Consider the following 7,500-nt stretch of genomic DNA (forward strand, 5'->3'; position numbering starts at 1 on the left):
ACACACACACGTGCAGGCAAACATATATACATATATACACACGTATACCTATAAATATACATACACATACATGCATACACACACACACGCATATATATATAAACATATAAATACACATACACACACAAATAGATCATCTCTGTATTTTTCAAACCATCCTCCTCTTCTAATGTTATCCTCTCTCTATCTTCCTCCTCCTCAAAATACGTAAAGGGGTTCTATCCAATCGTCCTATGAAAAATAAAATCAACGCTGCCATCAGCCCCCACCATATTTATCCCCCCTATCACCACCACCACCACCACCACCACCAATATTACCATCATCATCATCATCATTACCAACAGTAGCATCGTCATCATCGTCGTCATCATCATCATCATCACCACCGCCATGTTACTGATGTATGGACCGCTACCACCACCACCACCAACGTCGTCAACCCAGGAGGTTGGATACCGCAGTTGTCTGTAATGAAGAAATTTGTCGATAAAGTCATAAAAGCTTGAAGAATTGAAGGCACCGTTTCTTTGTTTGTCGTAGATTTCTCCATCTTTGCCAATGGCACAAATAATATATTTATAATTCAGGGTATGCAATCCGTGTGCTGTCCTCAAAGGACAATGTCTGTTTTCCATTTTCCGTATTTAGAACTTGTGAAAACGTAACAACAAAAATCAGTGCTGGCCATAATTTCTATCGAAAATCTGTAGAGATAACCTTAACAAACAATGTAACAGCACTGCTAACACAGAAGAACACACTATTGACTTCTAAAAACGTTTAACATACTCTGTAGTATATTATGGATGCATAACGAAATACGATGTCGCTATAAATCATAATTAAAAAATAAAAATTCCTCCCAGACTTTTCTGTTTAGAAATTCTCCATCGTAATTTATCCTCCATGTTATGTTCTCCGAAGTTGAAGCTCTTTCAGAATTCTCATTCCTCCTCTTGAATGTGTAATGGAGATTTTTCAGCCATTTATCAACACTTAGTTTTGACAACCTCACATTAAAATGCTCAACCCCCACCTAAAAAGCATGTTGAACAGCATTCTTAAAGATATATGGCCCTTTTCGTTTGCTGAGGTTTGTATGAATTTTGGTTTTTGATTTCTTCTCCGCTTCGCAAACCTCCTCGGCACTTCTCTTTGATACGACCTTCTTATTTGCATATTTGAATAATAGTTGGAATCTTCGTTCGAGAAATACTTAATATTGATTTCAAATTTCGACACAAGGCCAGCAATTTCGTGGGTGGGAGGAGTCGATTACATCGACCCCAGTGTGTCACTGGTACTTATTTTATTCTTTCCTACTCTAGGCATAAGGCCCGAAATTTTGTGTGTGTGTTGGGGGGGGGGGAGTCAATCGATTAGATCGACCCCAATACGCAACTGGTACTTAATTTATCGATCCCGAAAGGATGAAAGGCAAAGCCGACCTTGCTAAAATTTGAACTCAGAACATACTGACCGCTAAGCATTTTGTTCGGAGTGTTATCGGTTCTGCCGGTTCGCTGCCCTAGAAATATTAAATATTGATTAGCGGGATTCTTTCAGTTTCCGTCTACCAAATTTACTCACGAGGCTTTGGTCGGCCCGAGGCTATAGTAGAAGACAGTTTCCCAAGGTGCTACATAGTGGAACTGAACCCTGAACCATGTGACTGGGAAGTAAGCCTCTTACCACACAGCCATGACTGAACCTATGGGAACACCATAGTCCTTTAAGTGCTTGGAGCCTCTTTGGGTTTTAATCCGGTTCTGTATTGGGGCGATCTCGAAGCCCTTTCTTCATTGTCCAATTTTCAACTCCACAGAGACAAAAAGATGCTTGGTAAACATGCTCTGGCGAAAGCAAACTGTTTCGACTTTGTAATACTTGACAGGCGGAAGTTTGGAGGCTTGGAGCAGAGACTGGAAACTCGTCCCTTGCGAGTGAGGAAGTCTTTCACATCGTCAGCGACGTAGAACACAACGTACTTGGAAGTCACAGAACTTCTTGTGTTGTATGTCATCGTTGGAACCAATCGGTGGCTTTTATCTTTAGTGATGGTCATGTATTTAGTCTCCGTTCAAAACTCTTTGGTTGCGGCGTTCTCGGGGGAGATTAACAAGTGTTGCGTATCACAACATTGATGAGTTGGGAGAAAAAGATCACCAACATACAGAGAGACATACGCATGTACAGAAGCATGGATTTAAGCATAAATGAGTATCCGCATTTCTCCATCCATCCATCCATCCATCCATCCATCCATCCATCTATCTATCTATCTATCTATCTATCTATCTCTTCTCACGGACGTGCTGTCACATCGGCTGCGAAGGTAAACGTTTATTTGACCTTTTACTGTCCACATTTTGTTGGAATTTTTTAATAATTTTGTTGCGAAGCACCTAGGCTTCATTTGTGTGTATTTTCAAGGGCAGGAATTGACCCCCAGGGGCAGTTTCGGCCCTAGCAAAATACAAAAATTTCCTTCTTGACATTTGAAAAATGTCGAGAAACATAATTTTGGAACGCTTGTCTTGTTCTTTTGACAAGCATTTCCCGAGGCTTCAGATGCCAGAAGAGAAAAAAGAACAGAATAGCGCGTGCGCATGCAGTGACAGGAACGCAGTTGCTATAAACGTCACAAAGACTGTGAGTACAGCTACTAAAAGCCCTCTCACCACCACCACCACCACCACCAACACCACCAACACCAACAACAAAAACAAAACTGTAACCAAGGTTACAAAACCATGCGTGAAAACCGTCACAAATGTCTCTGACGTAAGCACCACTGCTGCTGACGCCATCATCACCACCAACGACAACAACAACAACAACAACAACAGCAACAACGACAACAACAACAACAACAGCAACAACAAGGAAGTAAAGTTATCGGCCGTCAGCAATGACACCATCACCTGTTCAACAAACTCTGCTGCCACTACCACCACCTTTGAACCAGGCAGTACATACACCAACATAAACAAAAATATCCAGAAGAACATGTCCGCCAGCACAACAAAAACAAATTTCGCAAATGCTCTAAAGGAAAAAAGAACAACAGTGACATTCACACAAAAACAAATAAAAGACACAAAATCCCTTCTTACGAAAGAAGGAGATGATGTCAGAATTAACATCCCAAAAGATATTATAGAAATGAAAAACAAAAAGTGCATCATTTATAAACTGGTAAACACAAAAACCAGACGTGTAGAAAATGTTAGCACAGATAAAATTGAAGTTTGTCTTAGAAAAATTTGGCCTTATCAGAATCATGTCACCTGGGGAAGGAAATTCGGAACGGTGCAAGTAAGGTTTCTGGATGAAAATTTAGCTAAACAATTTTCGACACTCTCTCTCCGCACAGATGACTTGGTAATGATACCGAGTTATCTAGGACAGAGAGTGACCAAAGTTATGATAAAAAATGTGCCATCGGAGGTGGACACCCAATGGCTGATATCGGCCGTGTGCCTGGAAATGGAGGAGGCAAATATTTTGGAGATTACGGTCGGAGAGGAAAAGAACTGGGGAGGGAAAAATCTGGAAATCCTTCTCCACATCACGGAGGAGGCTTCACAGAAAATTCCTCCAAACATTAGATTGGCAGAGGACCACAAGCTGTATGTGGTGGTAGAGGGCAGGCGACCTCGCTGTTACCTATGCAACAGCGAAGCACATCTGAAAAAGGACTGCCCTCTGGCCGCTAAACAAAAACAACAACAACAACAACAACAACAACAACAGAAGCAACTACCAAATACCCCCAACAGAAAAACCTTACTACCAACACCACCAGCAACGCAAAAAACAACAACAGAAATATCAGCAATAACCACAACAGAAAAGACAACAGAAACTGCAAAAACAGAAGAAAAAAAAGAAAATTCCAAGACTGCCTCTCCCTCCCCCATATCACATACACCACACATAAATAACAAGGAGCCAACATCAATAAAAACAGCAACACAAACATTCACAGAAACACACACAGACGCACAAAATTTGCCGTTACCTCTTTCTGACTCCTCAGATCTCCCATCATCCGATGAAGAGAGTGGGGAGGAGTGGAAAATAGCTACGAAAGGAAAGAGGAAGCGCAGTAAGAAGAAAACAAAACAAAATGCAAACACAAACAAAGCAGGGAGATTCACATCTCCCGAAAATACTACTAACACCAATAGTAATATAAAAAAAACAATGCTAACAGCAATAGACAGTACAAACACAGAGTTGATGAATTACATCAACTCTAAAACAAACATCACAAATAACTATATCAAAACCAACAACCACCCACGTACAACACCGCCAAAACACATTAAAATTATTCATGTAACACCAGCATTACACAACACAATAAAATCCCTCTACCCCAACTCGGTAGGGGGATTCCAGAAATATTTGTGCAAGAAATTGTACAATAGCCTCCTTGGTGAAAAATCCAAGGAGGAAACAAAACTTTCTAACGGCAAGTAACACTCTGTTCTTTTGTTTTGTGCTTTAAAGCACACGTATAAATAGAATCATGGTGAAGATTGGTTGTGTGAATGTGCGTGGCTTAGGGTCCCCTTGGAAACAAGGGTACCTCTTAAATGACATCAAGTCACACAATTTGGATATCATAGCCATTAGTGAGACCAGACTCCATGAACCGCGGGCCCTAAAGTCCATGTTTGGCGGACAGTTTAACATTTATTTTTCTCCCTGTCTGACGAGGATGGGCGGTAGTGGCACGGCGGTTCTTTTTCGCAAGAGTCTGGATCTCCAAGTAAAGACGATATTTACGGACCCGGAGGGTAGACTGGTTGTCCTAGATGTGGACGGCAGCGATGGAGGCGCTTTTCGGTTGCTGGCAGTTTATGTGCCTCCTTTAACAGGTCGGTCGGACTTCTTTCGACGTCTAGAAGTATTCCTGGGAACGTCTCGTCCCTTACTTTTAGTGGGGGATTGGAATGCTACCTTGGACACGCATCTAGACTACGTGGGGAGTGACAAAAGTAGAAGGGGATGCAAAGGCCTCATAGACCTGCTCAGACGCTTCCAGTTGTCTGACAGGTACCGACTCGACCACCCAAATGTGCCAACGTGGACTTGGAGCAACCGCATTGGGTCGTCGAGATCGTATCTAGATAGGATAGTGTGTAGGACAAGAGATAGAGATAGTTTAGGATGTCCACAGTTCCACATAGTCAGCTACACGGATCACAAACTTGTGACGTGTACGCTAGACTTAGATAAGGCACATAGGCAGGGTCCCGGTTACTGGAAACTAAACGCGTCTTTCCCGTCGAGACAGGTTTTCAGAGACCGGATTAGCACGTTAGTAAAGAGGGCTTTGACGGGAGCCATCGTCAACAACAAATGGTGGTTTGCCCTCAAGAGAGCAGTGAGGGCGGAAGCAATAAGGTATAGCAGGGCACTAGCTGTAGAGAGGAACAGAGAAGAGGGGGAGCTAGTGATAAAGTTAGAAGAGGCATTGCGAAGTGGCATCGCATCCGACGTTTTAGCGGCGAGGTTGGCCCTCGACCAACACTTCAATGCTAAACACGAAGGGTGTGCTGTCAGGGCAAGGATGCGTGCTCTGAGGAATGAAGGTGTTGGAGCCGCACGAGAGGCCCGGGTGGCGGAGGCGCAGCGGGGTAACAGAGCCACCATCCGGTCTCTGGTAGACGAACAGGGGCGCGAATTGCTCGAGCCGAGCAAGATGTGCGAGGCGTTTCAGCGGCATTTTGCCCGACTGTTCGGGAGGAGTGGCGAGCGAGAAGGCAGGGTGGACTTTAGTGCCTACCTGCACAGCTTGCCACGACTCTCGGCAAGAGAGGCGGAGTGCTGCGAAGGGGTCATCACGGCGGAGGAGGTGAGGGACGCGATGGCGGGTTGCTCGACGGACAAATCTCCGGGTTTGGATGGTCTGCCCTACGAGCTTTACAACTGTATGCCAGACTTGTTTGGAGAAGTCTTGGCGGTCGTGTACTGCAACTGGCAGCAGAACGGGAGCATTCCCGGTTTTGTGAGCCGAGGAGCGGTAACGCTGCTGAAGAAAGATCCAAACAAGGGGGACGCCATAGATAACTTTAGGCCCATCACTCTGCTCAATGCAGACATGAAAATTTTGGCCAAGGTGTTAGCCAAGCGGTTGGCGTTTGTCATCGAGAAACTGGTCGGCACGGAGCAGACGTGCGCCGTGCCGGGCCGGAGCATCCATGACAACCTCCATCTGATGCGCTACATCATAGAGAGGGTAGTTAAGGAACCTGGCATGGGTGGGGCCCTGATCAATTTGGATCAATCGAAAGCTTTCGATAGGGTAGACCATCGATACTTGGAGGCCGTCCTCGAAGCGGCCGGCTTCGGTCCCGTTTTCCGCGGCTGGATGGCTGCCTTGTACACAGGCATCCGTTCGGTTGTTCGCGTCAATGGACGTCTATCGGGACCCTTCGACATTGCACGTTCGGTTCGTCAGGGATGCCCCCTGTCGCCGCTCCTGTACGTATTGACTCTCGAGCCACTACTGCGGAAGCTGGCGACGCTGAGGGGCATCCCGCGAGAACTGGGGTGCGGGACGAGCGTGTCGGCATACGCGGACGACGTCACCGTCATAGCGTCTAGCCACGAGCACATCGAGCTTGTCGGCGAGACGCTGAAAGACTACGAAGCGGTGACGGGAGCGAAAATCAACCGGGATAAGTCGGTGGGTTTGCTGCTCGGCACCTGGAGAAGCAAGCCCATACCGTCCGGCAGCGCCTCAGTAGTGGGACGCTGGACGGACGGTCCGGTCAAGTTGCTCGGAGTCTGGTTCGGTCCGGACCTGCAAACGGAGAAGAACTGGGACGAGATAACGAGTAGGGTGGCCACTCTCTGCCGGCAATGGTCCGAGAGGAAGCTGTCCCTAAAAGGTCGGGCGGAGGTGGCGAACGCGTACATCGCGTCCGTCATCGAATACCGCCTGACCGTCGTGCCTTGTCCCGATCGCGCCATCACCGAAATGGAGCGCATCCTCTTCCGCTTTTTGTGGAAAGGAAGCGTTCCGATGGTGAGGCGATCCGTTTGTTGCCAACACCCGCTGAAAGGAGGGCTGGGCATGCCGTGGTTGATGATGCGCAGACATGCGCTGAGACTGCGACATCTCCGGCTCTACGTAGACGACGGTGAGCAGGTGTGGTCGCCGTTTGTGCGACACGCTTTCCCGCAGCTCGTCTCCATGACCGAGCTGCAGTCGTGGATCAAAAAGAGGCCGAGGAATGGCGAATGGCACCGTGAGTGTCGCGTTGCTCTGCAACAACTTTGCCGTCCCGGGTCGACCTTGAGCGGCTGCATCACAACGAAGTCATTCTATAGGGGATTAGTGGAGGGCAGGTACGACGACGATCTCGGGGCGAACCTGGGCGTCGACGAGGAATACCTGACCCGCCTGTTCAGGACGACTTTCGGGCCGGGACCTATGGACAACTTCCAGAGATCCCTGGCCTGGCAGTGTTACCGAGA

General features: G+C 46.8%; 1 long non-coding RNA gene across 1 annotated transcript in view; it reads right to left on the reverse strand.

The window, feature by feature from the left end:
• Positions 1–2,582, reverse strand: part of LOC149130778 (uncharacterized) — a 5,025-nt gene extending 2,443 nt beyond the window's left edge. Inside the window, exon 1 of the long non-coding RNA XR_016238641.1 lies at positions 342–2,582. This is a non-coding gene — a long non-coding RNA (uncharacterized LOC149130778). The remainder of the gene's footprint in view (positions 1–341) is intronic.
• Between the last annotated feature and the right edge of the window lie 4,918 nt (positions 2,583–7,500).

The sequence above is a fragment of the Octopus bimaculoides genome, chromosome 27, assembly GCF_046866305.1.
Source record: "Octopus bimaculoides isolate indiv1 chromosome 27, ASM4686630v1, whole genome shotgun sequence".
NCBI lineage: Eukaryota > Metazoa > Mollusca > Cephalopoda > Octopoda > Octopodidae > Octopus > Octopus bimaculoides.